The 24,851-nt window shown below is 34.8% G+C and overlaps 1 long non-coding RNA gene across 2 annotated transcripts in view; it reads left to right on the forward strand.

The window, feature by feature from the left end:
- The first annotated feature begins 155 nt into the window (after positions 1-155).
- LOC127553446 (uncharacterized) overlaps positions 156-24,851 on the forward strand; it is a 58,642-nt gene continuing 33,946 nt past the window's right edge. The window contains exon 1 of one of the 2 annotated variants that reach the window (XR_007951742.1): positions 156-218. This is a non-coding gene — a long non-coding RNA (uncharacterized LOC127553446). Of the gene's footprint in view, positions 219-15,207; positions 15,305-24,851 lie in introns of those variants that run through there. The other variant, XR_007951741.1, reaches the window with a different exon arrangement.

Below are 24,851 nucleotides of genomic sequence, written 5' to 3' on the forward strand. Positions count from 1 at the left end.
TCCTATTTAACTCTGCCCTTGAGTTTTACTCCATTTTAAAATATATTATCTGATAAGTAGAGAAGGGAGTGACTCGGAAAGGACCTTAGTCCTAGAGTGATAGCTTCTATTTATAAAACATTAATAAGTAATGAATAACATTCATTTGGGTAATTCTTCTTTGAAGTCGACAAAAGAACATTGCCTTGATCAGGTAGTTTTGGCCTTACATCAACCTAGTAAGTATCTGACCCCTCATTCTTTTTTGAGGGGAGGAGTAGAGTATAGGATTGGGGTTTGATTTGTTTTGTCTTTTTAATGGATCCATTATATTTTATCAGTATGAGAACTTCCTCCACTAATTTAAATCAAAATCTATTCTTGTATTCTCGTCCAATGGAATATTTATTACCTAGTTTCCTATATATTAGCAAAATTAGATAGGAAAATATGTATTTACACATATATTTGTATACCTACATATTTTTCCTACATTTAGAAATATTAATTCCTATATTTCACATATACATTTATCAAATTTATTTATACACAAACATTTATATTTATATGTATTTCTAATAGAATTGGTAATACAGATTTTAGAGATACAAATTTTATATAAATGTACATATACTTAAACATATATAATTTTATATCTATTTGTTTCCATATGTTTATAGATATATAATTTTAAATGTACATCTTTGTAATAAAATTAAATAATAAAATATATATTTTAGTTATTCATTCCATGTTACAGTTGTTAGGAGTAAGACACCCCTGTAATCAAGAAAATCTGTGAAAAATATTTTGGCCTTCACTTTATACCAGAAAAGAAGTCTGAATTATTATGCTATTAAAAGATAAAACATGTTAACATTATATAATACTATACATATATCTTATGCAATTCTGAGTTTCTAAACTTTTTCTGTGTCATCTATTATTCTTCATGTGTTATCTGAAGCTTTTGCAGAACACCCCAAAAATTCCTAATCAATTTCTTATGCTAACCTTATAATTATATAATAATTTCTTATGCAATATACCAAAACCACAAAGAGGAAAGTCACAATGTGGAAAAGAGAACTGTAGTTTTAAATATGTTTTGTATATATGTGTAAATATATATAATATATAAAGTATTCAGTGTGTGGAGACAGACAGAGTCAGGGAGAGAGAAAGAGAGAGAGACAGACATAGAGAAAAACCATTATCACTGCTAGTGTTTGATATTGTCACTTTAGCCAGTGAACAAGCATCAATTAAGCTCTTTTTATTTATCAAGAGTTGTGCTAACCATCAATTGGAGAATGGCTGGGTAAATTGTGGTATATGAATGTTATGTAATATTATTGTTCTGTAAGAAATGACCAGCAGAATGAATACAGAGAGGCTTGGAGAGACTTACATGAACTGATGTTAAGTGAAATGAGCAGAACCAGGAGATCATTATACACTTCAACAATGGTATTGTATGAGGATGTATTTTGATGGAAGTGGATTTCTTTGACAAAGAGACCTAACTCAGTTTCTTTTTTTTTATATATATTTTTTATTTTATTTTATAATAACTTTATATTGACAGAATCCATGCCAGGATAATTTTTTACAACATTATCCCTTGCACTCGCTTCTGTTCCGATTTTTCCCTCCTTCCCTCCACCCCCTCCCCTAGATGGCAAGCAGTCCTATATATGAGACCTAACTCAGTTTCAATTGATAAATGATGGACAGAAGCAGCTACACCCAAAGAAAGAACACTGGGAAATGAATGTGAACTATTTGCATTTTTGTTTTTCTTCCCAGGTTATTTTTACCTTCTGAATCCAATTCTCCCTGTGAGAACTGTTCGGTTCTGCAAACATATATTGTATCTAGGATATACTGCAACATATCTAACATATATAGGACTGCTTGCCATCTAGGGGAGGGGGTGGAGGGAGGGAGGGGAAAAATCGGAACAGAAGTGAGTGCAAGGGATAATGTTGTAAAAAAAAAATTACCCCGGCATGGATTCTGTCAATAAAAAGTTATTATAAAATAAAATTAAATTTTGAAATAAAAAAAATTAAAAAAAAGAGTTGTGCTAAGTCTGAGGATATAAAGAAATACCAAAACTGTCCCCATCTTTAAGAAACATATATTCCAGTGGGAGGGGGAGGAGTTAACAACCTGTTAATAACTAGGTATATATAAAATCTATACTGAATAGATAGAAGGAAATCTCAGAGAGAAGGCCCTAGCAGCTGAGAGTAACCAGGAAAAGCTTTCTGTCCAAGAAGTTAGATGTACAAGTTTTGAATAAAATGAAGTAAAGAGATAAAGGTGAGAAAAGGTATTTAAAATACTTAAAATTTGCTTAAAATTTAAAAAAATTAAAAATGCTTAAAATAAGCATGGAAGAGAGTCAGTGCAAAGACAGAGTTAGGAGATAGCAAATAGGCCAGAAAAGCTGAATCTGAGAGTGGATAGATGTAAGTAAAAAAAATTAAGGAAGATCAAAAAGGTAGGAAGGGATCCTTTTGTGGAGAACTTAAAACATCAGACAGTTATTTGATGGAACAGGTAATTGGGAGCTCAGGCCATTTATTGAGTTGGGGGTAATACAGTAATACCTAAATTTTAGGAAATAAAGGATTAACTGAAGTGTGGAGAGAGTTGGAACAGAGAGATAAATTTGAAGGTGATTGCAATAGTACAAGGTGAGAGATAATGAGCATCTGGAACAGGGAGGTGACTATGTGAATAGAGAGAAGAAAATCTGCAAAGGTAAAATGACAAGAATCAACTGCCAATTTACAGGGGGAAAAAAAAAAACATTGAGGCAGAGCTCTGAGCAAATAATCATTATTAAAGGGAACTGGACCCCTTTAATGAATTATAGCCCAGATCACAATTTAAGATGTTCCCTTTCTCAGAGACTTTAATTTTATAGTTCATGATACCCAGGCAATATAGATGAAGCAAACTAAAAAGACAAACTCTCATTGGTGGATGAGCCTTATTAATACTCTAGGAGAGGCTACACAAAATACTAAATCGCATTAGTTGACAAATGAGCTTATGAACAGATGTTGATAGACCTATCTTGACCTCTGAGGGGGTCTTATGGAGCTGTCGAACAGATCCATGAATTGGGCTGATAAACAGATGTCAAAATATCTACATGACCCAATGGGCTATTAGACAGTCACGCCATGGGCCAGCATCCAGGGTCACTCACTGGCCAAATGCTTATAGCTATCACCGTATGTTGGGCAATAGGGTAATGACAAAAGGCAGAGGGAAAATGAAATAGTTTTCTATATCATTGAGTCACTTTCATCAAGCTGGGCTTAGTCTGTTCCTCAGAAGGAGGAAATGGTAGAGGTCCTCTAATTTTGCATCCTATGATGATGTAAGTAAACTTCATAACAAGCAAGTGAACTTATAGTCAACTTATGATTTTGTAATTTACAGTTTGGGTCCTTTTATAAGAATTTCGGAGCTTTTATAAGAACAAACCTATCCTACTTAATTATTCCTGAATGTAATGCATTAGTTGATTAAATATATTATTAATATTATTAATAATGATTATTAATATATTATGATATCACTAGCAGATTAAGGCTGATTGGGATAAAATAAGGGTACAATCATTTATTTCATATGTGAGAAAAGAGAAAGTAAGAAGTTGGAATTGACATTGAAGTTGTGGGTCTAGGCTACTGGGCAGATGGCTAAGTTTCCTTAATAAGGAAACTTAGAAAAGGAAAGGGTTTATATGATCATCTCAATAGATGCAGAAAAAGCATTTGATAAAATCCAACATCCATTCTTATTAAAAATACTTGAGAGTATAGGAATAAATGGACTTTTCCTTAAAATAATCAGTAGCATCTATTTAAAACCATCAGTAAGCATCATATGTAATGGAAATAAACTGCAACCCATTCTCAATAAGATCAGGAGTGAAACAAGGTTACTCACTATCACCATTACAATTCAATATTGTATTAGAAATGCTAACTTTGGCAATAAGAGTTGAGAAAGAGATTAAAGGAATTAGAGTAGGTAATGAGGAAACCAAATTATCACTCTGCTGATGATATGATGGTATACTTAGAGAACCCCAGAGATTCTACTAAAAAGCTATTAGAAATAATCCACACCTTTAGCAAAGTTGCAGGATACAAAATAAACCCATGTAAGTCATTAGCATTTTTATATATCACTAACAAAATCCAACAGTTAGAATTACAAAGAGAAATTCCATTTAAAGTAACTACCGATAGCATAAAATATTTAGGAATCTATCCGCCAAGAGAAAATCAGAAACTATATGAGCAAAACTACAAAACACTTTCCACACAAATTAAGTCTGATCTAACCAACTGGAAAAATATTAAATGCTCTTGAATAGGGCAAGCAAATATAATAAAGATGACAATACTATCTAAACTAATCTAATTATTTAGCACTATACCAATCAGACTCCCAAAAAAACTATTTTAATGACTTAGAAAAAATAACAACAAAGTTCATATGGAAAAACAAAAAGGTCAAGAATTTCAAGGGAATTAATGAAAAAAAATTAAATGAAGGTGGCCTAGCTATACCAGATCTAAAATTATATTATAAAGCAGTGGTTACTAAAACCATCTGGTATTGGCTAAGAAATAGACTAGTTGATCAATGGAATAGGGTAGGTTCAAAGGACAAAACAGTCAATAATTTTAATAATCTAGTGTTTGACAAATCCAAAGACCCCAGCTTTTGGGATAAGAACTCACTGTTTGACAAAAGTTGCTGGGAAAATTGGAAATTAATATGGCAGAAACTAGGCATTGACCCACACTTAACACTGTACACCAAGTTAAGGCCAACATGGGTTCATGATCTAGGTATAAAGAATGAGATTATAAATAAATTAGAAGAACATAGGATAGTTTATCTCTCATACCTGTGGAAGAGGAAGGAATTTATGACCAAAGAAAAACTAGAGGTCATTATTGATCACAAAATAGAAAATTTTGATTATAGCAAATTGAAAAGTTTTTGTATAAACACTAATGCAGACAAGATTAGAAGGGAAGCAATAAACTGGGAAAACATTTTTACAGTCAAAGGTTCTGATAAAGGCCTCATTTCCAAAATATATAGAGAATGACTTTAATTTATAAGAAATCAAGCCTTTCTCCAGTTGATAAATGGTCAAAGGATATGAACAGACAATTCTCAGATGAAGAAATTGAAACTATTTCTAGCCATATGAAAAGATGCTCCAAGTCACTATTAAGCAGAGAAATGCAAATTAAGACAACTCTGAGATATCACTACATACCTGTCAGATTGGCTAGAATGACAGGAAAAGATAATGCAGAATGTTGGAGGGGATGTGGGAAAACTGGGACACTGATACATGTTGGTGGAATTGTGAACGAATCCAACCATTCTGGAGAGCAATTTGGAACTACGCTCAAAAAGTTATCAAACTGTGCATACCCTTTGATCCAGCAGTGTTACTACTGGGCTTATATCCCAAAGAGATTTTAAAGAAGGGAAAGGGACCTGTATATTCCAAAATGTTTGTGGCAGCCCTGCTTGTAGTGGCCAGAAACTGGAAAATGAATGGATGCCCATCAATTGGAGAATGGCTGAAAAACTGTGGTATATGAATATTATGGAATATTATTGTTCATTAAGAAATGACCAGCAGGATGATTTCAGAAAGGCCTGGGGAGACTAAACATGAACTGATGCTGAGTGAAATGAGCAGGACCAGGAGATCATTATATACTTCAACCCAACACTATATCAATTCTGTTGGACATGGCCATCTTCAACAATGAGATGAACCAAATCAGTTCCAAAAGAGCAGTAGTGAACTGAACTAGCTACACCCAGCGAAAGAACTCTAGGAAATGACTATTAACCCACTAGATAGAATTCCTAATCCCTCTATTTTTGTCTACCTGCATTTTTGATTTCTTTCACAGGCTAATTGTACACTATTTCAAAGTCCAATGCTTTTTGTACAGCAAAATAACTGTTTGGGCATGTATACATATATTGTATTTAACTTATACGTCAGCATATTTAACATGTATTGGTCAACCTGCCATCTGAGGGAAGGTTTGAGGGAAGGAAGGGAAAAATTGGAACAAAAGGTTTTGCAATTATCAATGCTGAAAAATTAACCATGCATATATCTTGTAAATAAAAAGTTATAATTAAAAAAAAAGAAAAGGAAAGGAAAGCGTTTGAGAGAAAAGATCACAAGTTCTGGTTTGAATATTTTGAATTTTTGATATGTTTAATGAGTATGGGTGATGGATGATACCTTGATGCTGCAAAGGTAAAAGCAGTAGGCCTTGGGCAATAGTTTGGATATGGGGAATAAGAGATAAAGAAGTTTTCAAGATAACTCCTAGGTTGTGAACCAAAGGAACAGGGAGTATAATGTTGTCCTCTACAAAGATCGGAGGAGGGAAGGATCTAGGGGGGAAGATAACGAGTTCTACTTTGGACATGTTGAGTTTTAGATGCCTGATGGACCTCCAGTTTGAGACATTTGAAAGGAAGTTGGAAATATGAGATTAGAGATCAGAAGTGATTTTGGTACAAAGTAGATATGAGAATCATTAGTACAGAAAGGATAATTAAGTCCATGGGAGCTGATAGATCAAACAGAAAAGCAGCAAGTTGCCTGCTGTGCAAAGTCTTCATACAAAGGCTGGATAACTGCTTGATGCAGAGGCAGCTCCTTTTTATAGATAGGTGGAATAGATGGATAGATGGAGTAGAAGTGAAGTCCACTCCAAATTTAAAATTCTGAGTTTCTATGGGTGTTGGAGTAAGAAACTGTAGCTGTTTACCAGTTGACTTTCAACATGGATAGTTGGGAATCTTCCTTAAAGTGGATCTTTGATTTTTTGAATCTTTGATTCAAGAAGCCTTGGAACTTCTTTCTTCTTGTTATATAACTAGTCCTACCCTTTTTTATAACCATATATACTTTTATTTATGTTCTTTTTTTTTTTTTTTGCAAAGCAATTGGGTTTAAGTGACTTGCCAAGGGTCACACAAGTGGAAAATGTTGTATCCTAACTCTAGGGCTGGTCTTCTGTTCATTGTACTATCTAGCTGTTTCAGACCATATCTTCTTAATGATAAACTTTTGCTTCTTTAAAGAAGTAAATTCTTTCAAAAATATGTTTTAAATGAAAAATAATTTAAGGCAAAAGCATTTTGATAAAAATTTTTTGAAAGTTATCTTTTCAGAAAAAAATTATGGAAATACTTAATATGCACAAGAAGTATCACTTAAAATTGTTAAAACAACATTATGCTTAAATTCTCTTATGAGATTGTTGTACAATTGTTTATAAAATATAGGATCAAAAATTAGCAAGATAAATTTCAAAAGGCTGAATATGCCAAATTATTCTCTGCTGCTAATTAAGGTATGATGAATTAAATGAGCATGACTGCAATATCTACAAGGGAAAGACCAACACAGAAAGGAGGAGGTTAAAAATCTCAACAATGTAGGTAAGATGGAAAAGTTTGTCTTAGTGAAGATGGAATATAACTAAATATAATTGCAGAAGTCTGAGTGGTGACAGGTAAAAAGGCTGTGGATGAAGTGGGGCGCTATCAAATTGGAGATCCTGGAAATCTTAGCAGTAGTGTCTTATGTTAACATAGTTAAGGCTGTGAATTTATTCAGCATTGGAGGAAATGTAGTAGAAATGGAGATTGATAGCAAAAGCACTAAGGAAAATGGCAAATTACCAACTTGGTAGAATAAGGAGTAATAGGAACATATAAACTAAGGGATTTAATTAGATAGGAATGTAGACTCCAAAATGTAGACTCTGTGTATTACTCCTATGAAATGGGTCTTAGATCTCAAAGTCTCAATATCATTGCAATAACATTATATTTCTTAAAAGCTGAGAATAGATTTAGCACCCACCTAATATACCCCTTTTGATTACTGCTCCCAGACTTTTCTTTGGAGCTTGGCAGTTCTGCTATCATTTAGAATTCCAATAGAGCCTGCTCTCCAATAGAGCCTCATCTCACCCCACCCCAAGGATCTTGACTCCCAACTTACATAATGGATTTATAGACATAGAAAGAGTATTCTAATTGATTTAATGAATGCATTGACTTCATTAACATAACACAAATTTTCCCTCTACTTTTGTGGTTGCCTGGCAATTTCTTGCTTCAAAAAATTAGATCCTAGTAGCTAAATACAGTTTATAAATATAAGAAATTCAAAAGATTCTGTCATATTCCAAAAGGTATATTTAAAAGAGAAAAGAAAGAGATTTCAAAAATGGAGAATAACTAGAAGACTCAATTTTTAAACAGCAAATTTACTACAGTGAAGAAAATAAATGTGCATTACATTGTGGGGCCCGTAAAATTGTTTTCTCAGAATGACCTAACCAATCTTCAGCCAGTTAAAGTCTGGGGGGCAGATGCTACCATCAAATCTGCACTGCATATCTCCAAAATTGAGTTTTGTTGAAAAGTGTGTTTAGTGTATTGAAACAGCCGCTGAATTTGCAGGGCAAGAAGATCAAATAGGGCACATCCTCAGATCCACAGCATCCTCATCTGGGTTGGCACTAAGTCACAGAACCAATAAGTTTCCAAATAGGGGTATAGTTTGAACCAAACTTATAATGATGAATAAAAACACTACTAAATCATACTGTACCATTGGAAAAAAAGGCAGATGGAGGGACAACTTTGATCTTAAATTAATTCCAGCCTATGTCAAAATAACATATGCTCTTCAGTCCTCTCATGAGTGTAGTGGTTAGGTAAATATCTAGCTACATATGCTTTAAGACCTCTGCCAGGGAAGTTAGATATTCAAATGCAAGATTTGATGTCCATCCTTAGTCCATTTCTTATCCATGTAGATACAGAGGGGCTGTTGCTGTTGTTGATCCTTTGTTTCAAAGATCAATGATAATAACATGGGTGATCACTTGACTTGTGTGTGAATTGGATTTAAGGGAAGCAGAGTAGCACAAAGCTTCATTCCCTTTCCCAGAGTCATGGAAGTCCAGTTTTAAGACAAAAGTCAATTCAACCGTAGATGGACAAGGCAGGACAAGATAGAGATGTATGAACAAGCTCTAAGTGCTCCACAGTATCTGCTTCAGTCATTTCTATAACCATTGGAACAATTTGTTGTTACCTTTTCTGCCAGCTTATTACCAATAGGGGTAAAGCAATGGCTTTGAGTTCTATTAGTTATCTTCATTCTGATTTAGTCCATCTGCCAAGACAATCTTACTGCAATGTAGCTACTATATCCAACTTCTTGTAGCTATAGGTGAGTTAGGTGATAAGCAGACAATGAACATATTAAGAAGCCCTGAAAAGAGTTCCACAAGCCCTTATACCAGAGATGTTAGTCCTTCTTGAATACCCTCTGCCCCTACACCTGGCCAAGTCGCTTAATTCTGTTTGCCTCAGTTTCCTCATTTGTAAAATGAATTGGAGAAGAAAATGGCAAACCTATTCAGTATTTTTGCTGAGAAACTCCTGATAGGGTCATGAAGAGTTGGCTGCAACTGGGAAAAAAAAGATTTCAGAGGGACTATGGATGACTCAAAAGTAGAAAGAGTAATTGTCCCTTTAGATACTAGATTTAAGTTGAAAATAATATCTAGAGATAGTATGAAGAAAAAATTCCATGGTGGTTTGTGCCATCAAAAATGTTTATCATCCAATTCCTGAAATCTAAATTGGATAGTTTTAAATGCAGTACCATTTGAAAAAAAAAAATAAGATTTTTTTAAAGATTCCTTGAAAATCTATTACAAACATTTTGTAATGGGTCACCATATTTCTCATCATACTACACACACAAACACACACACACACACACACACACATATATATGTAACATACATATATATAATATATAAGGTATCAATTCTAAATATATTGCTGATTAGGCTAAAAACCTCTTTAATTATGGTAACAGTGGATAGGACTTAGATGTTATAGAATAACTAGGCAGAACACTGAGGTGATTTGACTTCTGATATAGCATGAGATTTATGTTATGTAACAAGCATGTAAATATATATGTAAAATATACACATACACACACATATAAAACAAAGATGGAAAATCAAAACAGACCAGGAAAAACATAAGGCAACTATTATAGAGGGAAAAAATAACTATATTCCAACAGGAAAATAAAAACAAAATATAAAACAGAAGGAAACCCAGTAGCTACTCTCTAGTTGGTCACACCCATACAATAAGCACCTAGTACAGTGCCATATATAGTATGGACACTCAATAAATTGTAAATGAATTGAATTGAATAAGGAGCAGCTGTTCTTTGAGTCAGCCTCCATTTTTGTAGATGTTGTAAAAGATCATGAAAAAGTTGTAAGAAAAGAGACACTGCCCAAAAGGCTCCAACTAGCTTCAAGATGTGCGAGCAATCACAACAGGCTGAAACTATAACATTTAGAAATATGTTAAGCACATGAATTTAGGTCTGGTTTAGTCATTTTAAATTGAGCCATAGCAATAGGGGCAAAGGCTAAATCACAATCCAGATCAGAGGCTATGTAAGAAAGAAAAAATCTGATATTTACTTCATTGATATCTATAACCTCAAAGTTTCTGCATGTAGTTCATAGTCTTATGTGTTTCAAGATGCACAAATCAAGATTTTTTTTTTGTTTTTCAAAGGCAGTTCTGTATAAATAGATAGTAGCTACCATCTATATAAAGTAGATCCTAAATAACAAAGATCTTATATGCTCTGTTCAGAAGTATCTGGTTAATTTCTATACTTAAGTTTCTAAAACCCAATAAAAATATTAGATGCAATGAAATTATTTATATAGTTCCATTCATAGTTTTGAGAAATGAACTCTTTTTCCTACTGATATAACCAATATGGTATAAATGGTGTTCTAGATATGGACTTAAGAAGACCTGGATTCTAATAATAAATGTTTTATCATGGACAAGTCATTTAACTTTTCTGAATTTCAGTTTCTAGATCTATAAAAGGGGATAATGGTACTAGTAGTATCTATCATAATGCTATTATAAGATAATAAATATAAAATTCTTTACTTAAAGCACATATAAAATCATTATTAATGTTATTATTATTTACATAATACTTTATTTACATTTTACAAAAGGCTTTACATGATTATTTCAAATGACCTTATTATAAGAGGTACATCCTAATTCCTTGTCAGTACTCAAATATAAAATTATTTCTTTTACATCACAAAGATTAGGGGTCTGGTACCTCCCATTACCCCACTATCCATCGTTCCCCCTCCATAATCTGGAAAACACATACAAAAATTTTTGGTTTTCCACACCAGTCTGAATTATTATGGCATTAAAAATAAAATATGTGAATATCATACAATACTATACATATATTTCATGCATTTCTGAGTTTTTAAACTTTTTCTGTCTTGTGCTGACATGTCATCTGTACCTTCCCCAAAACTCCCCCCAAATTTCTATTTAGTTTCTTATGCCAACCTGTGATATATCTAAATCACAATGGAGAAAGCCACAATGTTGAAGGGATAATGATAATAGCATGTACCTTTTGCCACCCTGGATCCATATGGTGGACAGAAAAGCCTGATGTCAAATGAAAGAACGTGTGGGAGCTTTGAAGAAGAAAAGCTCATGAGTTAGACCTAGGGGTTTTTAAAAATTCCTTCTTCAAAATTCCTCCTGTGGGGACAGCTGGGTGGCACAATGGATAAAACACTGGCCCTAGAATTAGGAGGAACTGAGTGAAAATCTGGCCTTTGACACTTATTATCTGGACTAGTCATTCAATTCCAATTGCCTCAAAATTCAAAATTCCTCATGTTATCAAGCAACTAGTGTTGACCACCCCACTCCTCACCATGGGGGCATAGAAGGCAAAAAGCAGATGAAGGCATGGCTAAACATAGGAGAACAGGAAAGTGCCTAGAATCCCCATCCCATTCCAAGTGGAAAAAAAGGGGACCTACTAGATGCCAGGCACTATGTTAGGTGCTTTATAAATATCTCATTTGATCATCACAGGAACACTAAAGAATGGTGCTGTTATTGTCCCAATTTTATAGGTGAGAAAACAAGCAAACAAAGTGACTGGGTTTACACAGTTAGGTGTAAAGTCAAATTTGAACTCATGGCTTCTTGACTCCAGGACCAGAGCTCTTTTCAGTGCCTCACCTAGCTCCCTCCAGTCCTGAAAAATCAATAGAACAGATATGATCACCTCTTTTTTAAACAATTCAAATCAATTAAGAAGTTCAGTGCAATCAAACAATGTGTCCAAAGGGACATAATTATTAAAGAAAGTGGCAAACCCAAGCTTTCTGGATTATGCTCTGACTAGCTTTTGAAGTCAATTTCTGACATTTTTCTATTAATTAAAATCAGTATTTTTAAATTAAAAGCAACCTTTTTGAATATGTGGTGAGTCTAACCTACCATTCATAAAAGTATTAACATCACACAAGCAGAAGGCTTCTAAAAGGGATGCAATTCATTCTTTCCAGTCATTAGTAAAAACCAAGTTGATGTCATCACACTTTCCACTTAGAACAAAACCCTACACTGTGACAGTTGTGGAATTTGAGCCAGCCATTGCTTGCAATGGAAGCGCGAAAAGAAAAGTCCAGACAAGTCTGTTGTTTTTGTCTCAAAGAACAAATCTGCATAAATATGTACAGCAATCCTCACACAGTTGTGATCATTATTTCACAAACTTGTTTCCTTTTAGGGATTATGTTTTTCAGTTTATTCTCTTCCCATTCTTTTAGTAGTTGATTCTTTAGAATAAGTGGGAGCTACTATTTAACATGGTTAAATGTTTGCTAACCATCAAGATTTATTTGCCTTTGTCATGCTAACAGTCATGCCTGATGAAAAAAACTTCCATTTTTCTTTTATTTTTTTCCTTCTCTTACTTTTTTTTTTTTATTCTGCTGTCTTCCATAGTGAACTGTGTTACAATCCAATAGAATGGATGGAATTTGTACCTAGATTTATATCATATCTTAGGCAATTGACTAAAATATATATGTATTAAACACTTATTGTATACATGTCGAGCTATCAGAACTTTAAAGCTTAACTAATTAAATTCTCATTTTATAGACAAGAAATATGTGGTCCAAGGAAATTAAGTTATACATGAGCACATAGGTAGTAAATAGGTTTCTGGAAGCCTCCCATCCAAAGTCCTCTTGGAAGCATTTAGACTGGCAAAATCCACAAATCTCAGCGGTCTTAAAATACTTCCTTAATTTGTGGGAGAAGTTGTCTAAATCTTTCCTAGTATCCTATTATATGAGACACATCAAAGGTAGGATTTGAACCATAGATCTCTGATTCCAAGAGCCAGTGTCTTTTCCATGGTGCTATGCTCAAGGAATGGGTAGAACAGAGAGAGAAGTGAGGGGAAAGAGGAATAGGAAAAAGAAATAGAAGAGGGAAAGAAAGGGGAAGGGGAAAGAGAATGGAGAGGAGAAGTAGAAGGGAAAAAATAAAGGAAATAGGAAAGAGAAAAGAAAAGGGGAGGCAGGGGGAAGAGGAGGGAAAAGAAAGAGAAGGGAGTAAAGTGGGAAAGAGACAGGGAAGGGGAAAGAAAAGGGAAAAGGAAAAGAAGAAGGGAAATGGGAGGAGGAAGGGGAAGGAAAAGGGGAGAAGAAAAAGAAGGGAAAGGGGAGGGGAAAGAGGAAAGGAAAAGGGGAAGGGGAAAGGAAAAAGAAGGCAAAATTTTCAACCTCCAACAAATTTCACTTCTAAGGGAGATACACCAGGTCCCCAGATAAGTAAATACAAAACTAACTTGAGAAAGGAGCAAACAAAAACAAAGTAAGATGTAGTGATGGTTTTACATAAGAAGCTATACCTAACTTGAAGTTTGAAGGAGTTATGATTTCTGGGAGAGAGAAGTAGAAAGGGAAGACATTCTTTGCTTTGATGACAGTCTATGAAAAGATCCAGAGACAGGATTTGGAAGGCTAAATTTGGGAAATATAGTTTGTGGTCCTGTTTGGATGTATCAGAGTGTATACCAAGGGGATGAATATAAAATATCTAGCAATGTAGTTTAGAGCCAGATTACAGAGAACTTTAAATGCCAGACTGAGGGTTTTATATTTAATTCCAGAGACCTCAGTGAGTCACTGGAGGCATTTGATCAAATAACATCGTCAGATGTGCCTTGGTAGTTATGTGAAAGACCAGTTGGAAAGGAGAGAGACTAGAAGCAAAAGGGACAACTAGCACAGTGGCTACCTGAGTTTACAAAAGAGAACTGAGCTATAAGAAATGTATAGGTAAATAAATCAAGAATTTAGGATATGAAAAAAGAAAAGTTGAAAAGAATGACTAAGATTATGAAACTCAGTGACTAATATGATACTGCCCCATCAGAAACTGAAATATTTGAAGGGGACTAGTGTTTGGGAGAAAAGTTATTGATTTAGTTTAGGACATAATGGATGTGAGACGCTAATGGAGCATCTAGTAGTAAACAGAGCTCTTGAGGGCAAATGTAAGCTCAGAAGAGAAAATAAGGCTGGATTTATAGATATGGGAGTTGTCTATATAGAGATGGTAATTAAACCCTGTATGACTAAATGATATCACCTAAAGAGAAGTATACGGAAATAAGAGATAAGGTCATAGGTCAGAAACTTGAGGAACAATCACCAAAAGAACAACCTTCTCACATTTGTAAGATGAGAAGCACATGAAGATAGAGCAAAAGTTGGATTGATTAATTGATTAATTAGCTGATTAATCGATAAGGAGCCCACAAACAAATAAGATCAATAGAGGATAATTTCATGGAATCCAAAGGAGGGAAAATTATAGAGAAGTGTCTAAGAGTATCAAAAGACCTTGATAATTCAAGGAAGATGAAAACAAAGAAAAGAGCATTGAAGTTAGTAGGTTAAGAGATTTTTGGTGAAGGATAATTCAGAAAGAATAGTTTCAGTAAATTTTGTGAGGAACAGGTTGTCAGAAGAGACAGAGAAGTTAGTAGGAAGTGAGGAAGTAGAGGTCACAAGTACAAAAGTCTCTTTTTAGAAGTTTGGTTGTAAAAGGGAGAAAAGATATAGGATAATAGGCTGCCCATCCAAGTATATGCAAAGTGGGAAATTTGCATTTTTCATTCATTTTGCTTTTTTCTAGAATCAACTGAAAAGTTAGTGACGAAAACCCTGACAAAAAGGTGAAGAAAAGATACTTTTATGCCTATTTTTAGCCATTGTTGATCAGTTATTTTCAGGTATGTACAAATCTTCATGATCCTATTTGGGGATTTCTTGTCAAAGATATCTTAGTGGTTTGTCATTTCCTTCGTCAATTAATTTTATAGGTAAGGAAACTGAGGCAAACAGAGTAAAGTTATTTGCCCAGGGTCACACAGCAAATGTATGAGGTCAAATTTGAATTCAGGAGGATGTTTTTCTAACTCTAGTCCTGGCACTATTCACTTAGGTATCCTATTTTTGATTAACTAGGATTAAAATAATTTTTTTAAAAAATTGGTAGAATATAATCTCTTTTTAAAGGCTCTTTTCCACTAAGGTGACTTCTATGTTTTAGGTTTTGTTGTTGTTTTGCTTTTGTTTTTTGTTTTTTAAATTGATTCTCTGAAAGAATCCAAAGAGATCATTTTGGTTGATAACCCTGTAATTTTTGCTATCTATGAAGATATAAAACATGGATCCAGTAAATTTTCCCAAAGGTATTTGTTGCTGTCATGGATGGTGTCTAGAGCAGAATCCGAAAGGAAGATAAATTATCCAGAAATAATGAGATTCCCTCAGAAGTTCCTGTTTATAGATATGAAATCCTAGAAGGATTACAGAGCATCCTAAATGAGATGTATTGCCATTAAAGGGGGTTCAGCCTAATAATACACACTGGAAAAATCAAGTATGCTTTTTTTTTCTCTTGCTTATGACATGCAGTTAAATGAACAGAACAATGATCCAGAAATGAATAAAAGAGTAAAGAAGTTTTATGTTGATGTATGCTTTGTAAATAAATGTTCAAGAGAGCAAAAAATAAGAAGAAGAAGAAGAAGAAGAAAGAATTTTGGATTATATTTGAATTGCACAGTACTTTTAATAACTCTAGCCTTCCTTCTAAAAATGGCCCAACTTTTAAACATCAATGTTCTCCCTATAATGCTGTATGGCTGCAAATTATGGAAATGTATGACTGGAAAAAAAGGTGGGCTGCTCATGTCACTAGACCATTCTTTCCATTACAACACTCCTGTGCATATCACATTCTAACTTTTATTAGAGTTATCCATTTATAGATCTTAGCCTCTCTCCTACTAAATTGTAAGTTTGAGGTCAGAAACTATGCTATTTTTCTTATTTGTATAACATCATGCCCCATACATACTAGACACTTAATAAGTATTTGTGGTTTAATACAGCATTAACCTTGCAGCAGAGAGAGCAGAAGAACACTGCATGGTCAAAGGCAAATGACCTTAGATTCCTATGACATAAGTATTCATTTAGATACCTTTGGAGAAACATTTTTTAAGCTATTCAATAGGGTCTAAGGTTTTTAGGTACAACAAATCATACTTTAGGGAGTAATAGAAGTGGGAAGGCCATTGGAATCTTTGCAAATAATCTACAGGACAGCATATTCAAAGTATAAAGGACCTTAAAGAAACAAAAACCCAGTAACAGTTACTGGACTAATATTTACCATATGGCCCATATGTTTTCAAATGGCAGAAGTGCAATTCCTTTCCCACAGCCCATTTGCAAGTAGACCTGACAACCCAGACCCACAAAAATCAAAGAGTGTAATCTACTATAAATTCTGCTATGCTATATGGAATGAATATCTGTCAGACCTTTTTACTTAAACCTCTCTTCCTTTAGGAGAGCAGCATCTGGCCCTAAACTACACATTTAATTGAAAAATCCTTTAATAATAACATTAATTTTCATCATTTCATATCCTCTTGGTCCGTGACAACTAAACACGCTAAGCATCTGCAAGCTTGAGCAAAGTTTTTTGGGGAAAAGGGGAGAGAGAGGGTGGGGAAGAGAAAGAGAAGCACTGAGAATGAAAGTTCAGTGGCCATGGTTTGCAAAAGATTTAAATTAAGATAAAAACAGGTGTTAGGAGTTTTGGTTAAGGAAAGAGATTTTTTTTTTAATTTATGATTTTTTTCAAGCAGATAGTCCATTTAAGCTTATGAAATGCAAAACTGAACCATTTAGAAAGCTACCCTGTGAAAGGGACTTGTATGTGCCAAAATGTTTGTAGCTATCCTATTAGTGGCTAGAAACTGGAAAATGAATGGATGCCCATCAATTGGAGAATGGCTGGGTAAATTGTGGTATATGAATGTTATGGAATATTATTGTTCTGTAAGAAATGACCAGCAGGATGAATACAGAGAGGACTGGCGAGACTTACATGAACTGATGCTAAGTGAAATGAGCAGAACCAGGAGACCATTATACACTTCGACAACGATATTGTATGAGGACATATTTTGATGGAAGTGGATTTCTTTGACAAAGAGACCTAACTGAGTTTCAATTGATAAATGACGGACAAAAGCAGCTACACCCAAAGAAAGAACACTGGGAAACGAATGTGAACTATCTGCATTTTTGTTTTTCTTCCCGGGTTATTTATACCTTCTGAATCCAATTCTCCCTATGCAACAAGAGAACTGTTCGGTTCTGCAAACATATATTGTATCTAGGATATACTGCAACATATCCAACATATAAAGGACTGCTTGCCATCTAGGGGAGGGGGTGGAGGGAGGGAGGGGAAAAAATTGGAACAGAAACGAGTGCAAAGGATAATGTTGTAAAAAAAAAAAAAAAATTACCCTGGCATGGATTCTGTCAATATAAAGTAATTATTAAATAAAAATTTAAAAAAAGAAAAGAAAAGAAAGCTACCCTGTTTTCTAACTTGAGGGGTGACAAGGAGAGAGCCAATAATTCTGATCCTTTGAGGACATTCACACATAGTTTTCAATTATTTTTGAAAAAGAATGACTTTATATGATTTTATTTAAGCCTTTTGCTTGCTTATCTTTCCATGTCGCCTTTCATTTTTATCATATTTTTAAAAAGCAGAGTGGAAGGAGAAGGGGAGGAAATAGATAGCTATTAAAAAAGGAGAAGGAGGAGGAGGAGGAAAAGGAGAAGGAAGAGGAGGAGGAAGAGGAGGAGGAGGAGAAGGAAGAGGAAATGGGGGAAGGGAAGGGAGAGGGAAAGGATAGGAAAGGAAGAGGAAAGGAAAAAGTAAGGAGAGGGAAGTAAAAGGAAGAGAAAGGGAAGGAAAGAGAAGGGAGAGGAAAGGGAGGGGAAAGGAAGAAGAAGGGGGAAGAGAGAGAAAAAATAAGACAGAGACAGACTCGGTCGCAGAGATTGATATTTATCACAGGTAAATTGAAGATCCTGGTTTTTACACCCTATTGGGCTAAATACCTTGTTCCACAAGCAAAATGTGAGTACACTTCTCAGCCAGGCTTATGGAAAGAAACAATCAACTTGCCTTTGGTTTGCCTGAATTCCTGAAGCGGTGGATATCCTAGAGTGCTATGCTAATAAGCTATATTGGACACACTACACCTGGCTCCCCAGGAGGATGGAGAGAGATATAAGCCAGTAGAATGAAAAGAATAAGGGAGGAAAAGGAAATGGAGGGCTTGCAGAAAAGACTAGGAGACACCTCCTCTTGTGTCTGTGAAAGGGAAGAAAAAAGCCACTCCTTTGTTTGACCTTAAAAAATTCTTACTTTTGTCTCAGAAACTTTTTAGAGATAAAAGGCCAGACTCCTCTTTTTTAAGCCCCCCCCCCCCCTTTTAGTTTGTTCACAGAATACAATATAACACTTTTGTTTGCGGACTGCACACACCCTGGGGTGTGGATTCCTCAGCTGTTGCCATGACTGGCTTGTCACACAGAGTTACCACTTCTGTACTTTCCCCCACCCCTCCCTACTCTCCTTCTTTCAAAGTGACCTAAATCTTTACTTCCATATTTCAGGCAAAAGATAACCCTGTTTCCCTTGGCTGGGAAATCGGAACTCTCATTTTAAAGTCAGTCTCCCTCAGTAGAATACCAAATCAACCTAAGGAACACTGAGAATATTTTCCGTTTGTATTCAGGGCAGTTCTGATTTTCCTTGTTGTTTTATTTAAACCCAGTGGAAATGTGCTATTTAGCACAGGCAGCAGTGCATAGCAATAACTGTTTACACATAGCAAAATGGGAACAGAAGAAAGAGGCCCCAAATGAAAAAGCAAGAGACAGAGAGACAGAGAGACACACACAGAGACAGAGAGACAGAGACAGAGATAGAGACTCAGAGAGAGAGAAACAGAGACACACATAGAGACAGAGAGACGCAGAGAGACAGAAACAGAGAGAGAGAGAGACAGAGACAGAGACAGAGACAGAGACAGAGACAGAAAGACAGAGATAGAGACTCAGAGAGACAGAGACACACACACAGACAGAGAGACACAGAGAGAGACAGAAACAGAGACAGAGAGAGACAGAGACAGAGAGAGAGAGACAGAGAGAGAGAGAGAGAGAGAGAAGAGAGAGAGAGAGAGAGAGAAAGTAGGCCATCTATGAATGAATTTAGCACATTTGCAGGCAACTTCTTATTGCTTATTTTACTGTAAAAATTTGCAAACATATCTGGGTTGTTTTTTTTTTTTTTTTTATTTGGGTGATTGTATAAGATTTGGTCAGATGGTCTGACTTATCTACAAAATTTCCTTAACATTAAGTTATGCCCATGGATAAGCTGGACCCTTCTCTCACAAGTGCTGAGAAAAAAAGAATTGTTAACTTTTCAACATGAGCATTTACACCTCTGAAATCATTAAAAATCAGGGCTTGATTAATTTTTTTCAACTGCCTAAACTTCAAAAAGTGATAAGAGAAAATTGTAATAATGTGAACTAAACTCAATAGTGTGGGTTTTTTTTTTTTTCATGCAGCTGGTTATTAAACTTTTACCAGCATACCCCTAGCCATATCACTTTAGTTATTCCACTAATTTCCAGGTGGCCAGCTAGAGTTAAGTCATCAAATTCTAGAGTAGATGGATGCTCAGTTTCTGGCTGAACCCAGGAACAAGCTATCCAGAGATTTCTTTACTATTAACTTAAGTCACTGGGCCTTAGTTTCATTATCTGTAAAATGAAGTGTTGGATTAGATGGACTTTGTAGTCCTTTACAACTCTAAATCTTGCTAGTAACTGTGATACAATATGAATATAAATGTCAGAAACTCTTGGGGCCTGAGTAGACCTGCTACTTCTGCAAATGCTGTGTAATTTTGCTACAGAAAACCACAGGAGCAACAACAAAAATATGAATCTAGAAAACATCTTTCTTTCTCAATAGAATCCAACTCATGTGTCACTGAATCTGAGACCTTTCCTGATCTCCCATTGTCTCTTACCCCCATCTTTCTTTTCTCAGATCTCATATATGGGACATTGAAGTGGCTCGATGGATGGAGTACTAGGCCTGAGTTCAAATCTCACCTCAGACACTTATTAGCTGTGTGACCTTGGATAAATGATTTAAACTGTTTGTTTTAATCCACCAGAGAAGGAAATGACAAACCCCTCTAGTACTTTTGCCAAGAAAACCCCTTATATTAGCATGTCATGGTACTTGGGGTCACAAAGAATAAGACATGATGGAACAATTAAACAATAATAGGGGCCAAAGATTCTTTTGAATCTGACCTCATTTTACCGATGAGGAGATGAGACTAGAGAAGGCAAGTAATACCTCTTTTCAACGCTAAGGTGATTCAGTGTGATGGAGGAAAGATATAAGCTCTGCAATGGATGCTATGAGCATCCAGAGAGACAACTATGTAGACTGAATGTGAATATGGTTCAGAGCATAGTATTTTCACTTTTTGTTATTGTTGTTTGCTTGGGTTTTTTTCCCTTTCTCATATTATTCCCCCTTTTTGATCTGATTTTTTTCTTTTTTTTTTTTTTTGCTCAGCATGACCAATATGGAAATGTGCTTGGAAGAATTGTACACATTTAATCTATATCAGATTGCTTTCTGGCTTGGGGAGGGGATAGAGGAGAATAGAAAGGAGAAAAATATGTACTATAGAGTTTTGCAAAGGTAAATGTTGAGAACTATCTTTGCATGTATTGGGGGGAGATACCATTAAAACATTGAGAGAGAGACAGAGACAGAGACAGAGACAGACAGAGAAGATAACTTGTTCAAGATGAAACAGGTCCTCAAGCTCCAAATCCAATGCAATTTCCTTCATTCTACTTCCCAAGTAATATTTATGTAATATGGAGCATCATGCTGTGGATAGAGCATCAAACCAAGAGTGAAGAAAACTGGAGTCCAAAACAGGCCACAGACACTAGCTGTGTGAACCTGGGCAAATCACAACCTAATTGACCTCAGTTTCCTCATCTATAAAATGATCTGGAGAAGGAAATAGCAACCCATTTCAGTATCTTTGCCAAGAAAATTTCAAATGGGGTTGTAAAGAGTTGGACACAACTGAAACATTTGAACAACAACAACATTTGATATTTCCAGTTCTTAGAATAGCACTCTATATAAAGGAGGCAACAAACTTGTTAAATTTAGTGGTCCAAGGACAGAGGGTGGGGCCAACACTGTATTCCAAATCATGACATTTTAGGATTTAGAGTTGGAAGCATGTCTGGTTCACCTCTATCATTTTTCAAATAAGGAATTTAAGACCTAGATATACAAAGTGGCTTGCCCCCAGACTCATATGAAGAACAGAGCCAGATTTGAATCTTAGTCTTCTGACTCTAGATGTTTATGTTCTTTACAATCTATATGCTTTCCTTTGACAGAGGACCTACTTTCACAACTTTAGACTCAATCATTTATTCCCTGTAACCTTGCATATTTTTTTTACCTGTTTGGAACTCAGCTTCTTGATCTATTAAATGAGGCTGCAGTACCAGTCGAAAAATAAGGCTTTTTCCTAAGTTAAAATGGTTATAAACTAAATTAATGCAAAAGTGAACACAGCTATTAGAAAATTTAAAGTTTCTAGCTACCTTACAGGTTATGTCTTAATGGAGATATTTCTAAATCTTTAAGCATTATTAAAAGCATCAGTATAACATATGTAGACATGATTTTCTTAGATCAATAGAATTCTTAAAACTAATCTTGAAAGAGTGGTCTTGGAAGTTGATAATAGATGAAATATTCATTTATCCATTATATAAATTTATTAAAATATACACACACATAATATACATATGCCTGGACATTTATAGAATCTCTTTATTAACCTAGTCTCTTTGCCTCTTTTATCCATTCTGTGTTCAATTCAAGTGTCATTACAATAAATTATAAACACCCCTCCATTTTTTTTTCTTATACTCTTTCCATCTTGCCTGAGGCTTTCTTGACTATTTCAGTTGTGATGGTTCAGTACAGACATATGTGCAACTCTCCTTTTTTTACAAGTGTTCCAAGAGCTCAAACCATAATTAATCCATGATGAAATAGGAAAAATGATCTCTGTGCTTGCCATTGCCCATCATTCCCTGCACCTCAAGTGACTGATTGAGAATATGGTTTAAAAAAACTCATTAAAAAATGAGTTATTGCTATAAGTGTATTAACTTCTGAAAAGAAACCCAGGATGGATCCTAGCAATAATGATGACCTGAGGACTCCAGTGAAGGAGATGGATAAGATGGTGAAGATAATGGCAGAAAAGTTCTATCAGTTTGACAGTTTTCATAACCTCTTCCTACATCCAGTTCTTAATTTCTTCAAGCTCAAACTTCCTAAACACTTTTGACTCTTTAGCTCATGAAAAACAGGATGGTCTAGTGCCCAGCTTCTTAAATTGTGGTTTAAGAGCTTATATGAGGTCTTGTAACTGAATTTGGGGGTAGCAAAATTATGATTCATTAGCAGCAAATGTATGATTTGTATACCTATTTCATATACCTATATGCCCAGGGTCATGTTAAAACTTTTCTGGCAAAAAGGGATCACAAGTAGAAAAAATTTAAGGAGCCCTGGTCTAGTAGAAACAGTGCTAATTTTTGAGTCTGAAAGCTTGGGCTTGAATTCTGACCCTGCCATTTCCTTATATGACCTGAGCAAGTCACAAGGTTTCATAACCTAGATTTGCTCATCTGCAAAATGTGCGTATTAGATGATATCTAGGGACTTTTTTCACACGTAGTTATTATGAACTCAATTAGCTTTTCATAGCTAAGCAGTCATCAAATTATGTCATTTCTATCACCAAGTACATTTTAACCATCCATCTTTTCTTTGAATTTACACTGTCATCACTGTAATCCAAACTCTTATCACCTCATACTTTGACTATTGCAATTGTATCTTAACTGCTTTCCTTTTCTCCAGTCTCTCTTTTCTCCAGTCCATATTGTATATAGTACCTTAAAATTAAATTTCTGAAAACACAGCTTTCATCATTTTACTCCACAGATCAAAAGGTTTTCATGGCTCTTAACTGACCTCAAGATAATTATAAGCTATTCAAACTTGTTTTCAATACAGTACCATAACCAGAAATTTTTTGTGCCCAGGGCAATCAACATGAAACACCCTCAGTTGAGGAGGTAGACTAGGGCAGAAGGGGAGTAGGAAGAGGGGAGAGCAGAAAATTTGAAAGAGACCTGGGATACTGGGGCTGAAGAAACAATTGGGAAAGTAGGGGTGTGTGTGTGTGTGTGTGTGTGTGTGTGTGTGTGTGTGTGTGTATTGGGATTATAATGTCTGAAAGTTTTCCCAGGCCTTTGATATCCTTATCTGTTTCAAATATCATGAGAATAGATCTCTCAACTTCCTCAAATTTGTTTCACCTATAGCAAGGCTTTCCTCCTTTCTCATTATAAACTTACTCTGTTTAAATTTAGTCCCATTTTTGTTTTCTTTAGTGTCATTTCCATTTCCTCATATAGCATGTGTAGAGGGTTCTAATTATGGAAGTTCCACTATTCTTGATGGTGGAAATATGTTTTATAAAAATCTTCTTAGAATCTTTATGTTTTTTGGTCTGTTTTCTTCTTTCCAATTTCATTCTTAAATTTCCCTCAAAATAATTTTGCTTAATTAGGATTTTAACATACTTATTTCAAATTTATTTTGCCTCCGCTGTTTCTTGCTTTTTTATAGGGTCATAATCTTTCACTTATTCTCTTTAATATTTTACCAAAAAAAATGTATATTCCAAGCTGATGCTATCCTTAACTGACATCTATCTCTGTTTGATGCAGATAGAGAAGAAATTCTGATTTGATGGGTTCCCAATCCACTTGTTGGAATTAAATGGCATGGACCTTTATTAGAATGGAATATCTCCCACAGAGTTATACATAGATAGTGACCTCAATAGAAAGATATAGTAAAGTTCTCTGATTAGGCCCCATGATTTTAGCTGCCTACCAAAATGTACAGAAAAGATAGGGAAGGGACGAAAGCTCATAGCATAGCACTACCTTATATACAGAAAAGTATTTAATTAAATTATTTTATTTGAATGAATGAATTAGTTTATCATTTATCAACTGCATCTTACTTAAAAGACATGAACTCTTTAGAAGATACTACAACAAAGAAGTCAGAGATCTGTGCTTTCAATCTAGTAAGTAAAGCAATATTTGAAAACAAACAACAACAAAGATGTAAAGTCAAATAAAAGAAATACCAAAAATAAACAAAAATCCTGAGAGTTCAAAGGAAAAGTTCAGTTGTAAATGAAAGAATCAGAGATACCTGTATGGA

This window comes from Antechinus flavipes, chromosome 3, assembly GCF_016432865.1.
Source record: "Antechinus flavipes isolate AdamAnt ecotype Samford, QLD, Australia chromosome 3, AdamAnt_v2, whole genome shotgun sequence".
NCBI lineage: Eukaryota > Metazoa > Chordata > Mammalia > Dasyuromorphia > Dasyuridae > Antechinus > Antechinus flavipes.